Below are 962 nucleotides of genomic sequence, written 5' to 3' on the forward strand. Positions count from 1 at the left end.
GTTAGATAAACAAAGAATAATGGAGCAAATACACATTTGACATTTTCTGGGGACACAGATTTTAAAGTGTAAATACCCTTAGAAATAAGTTCAGAATATTTGTACGTGCAGACTCGTTATTGCTGCTGCAGTTACATCATTTTATTTTATCTAATCTCTTTTTGTTGCATCATGTCACTTGTTAAATTGCTGCCACTCACGTTTTGCTGTTTGCTTTATTGAAATGTATGAATTGATGAGTTCATGTTTCCCTGACATCACTGACCTCAGGCTGCAGTTGGACGGGATGTGGTTCCGCAGTACAGGATCTGGACGCCTATTGGTGGATGTAGCTGTCAAGCAAAGGAAATGCACACGCATCATTGGCTGTCTGCCTCTGAAATCTGTTTCCATTCCCGCCTCCCTGGAGCCAAAGAGGTGCGTAAAATGTGAAGACATCTCACTCTGATTTTATTTTCAGACGGAGCTGGATTAAGAAAACAGAATCTGATGAACTGCATCACAGGTAAAGAAGTTGGTTACAGCTTTAACTAAACTTCAGTATTTTATAAGATAAGTAATGCAACTGCTGTAGGAAGTATATTAGTGACAGTTTATTAACACTCATTCACAGTCATTTGTAAGACTTTTAAATTACACTGAAATACCCAATGAGCAGGTTGGTTCAACATGTGGTCCGGGGGAACCTGAGTGGTACAGTGCTCATCATATTATTATATTATAGAAGGATTAGGATTTATTTTAGTCTATAATTTGGCCAGTTCTTCGTTTCCTGCAGGTTTTACAATCGATTCTAATCCCAAACCAAACGGTGCCCCCCCCCCTGGGCCCCTCTGGCTCCTCTCCTGCTGGATCCTCCACTCTGGAGGCTGTGTTTGGGCTTGGAAGTGAAGCCTGGAGTGAGCCATCTGTCGGTGGTTCGGTCTTCGATGGGGGGTGTTTATGATGGGAGGAGGGCGGTA

Source organism: Anabas testudineus, chromosome 17 (assembly GCF_900324465.2).
Source record: "Anabas testudineus chromosome 17, fAnaTes1.2, whole genome shotgun sequence".
Lineage (NCBI taxonomy): Eukaryota > Metazoa > Chordata > Actinopteri > Anabantiformes > Anabantidae > Anabas > Anabas testudineus.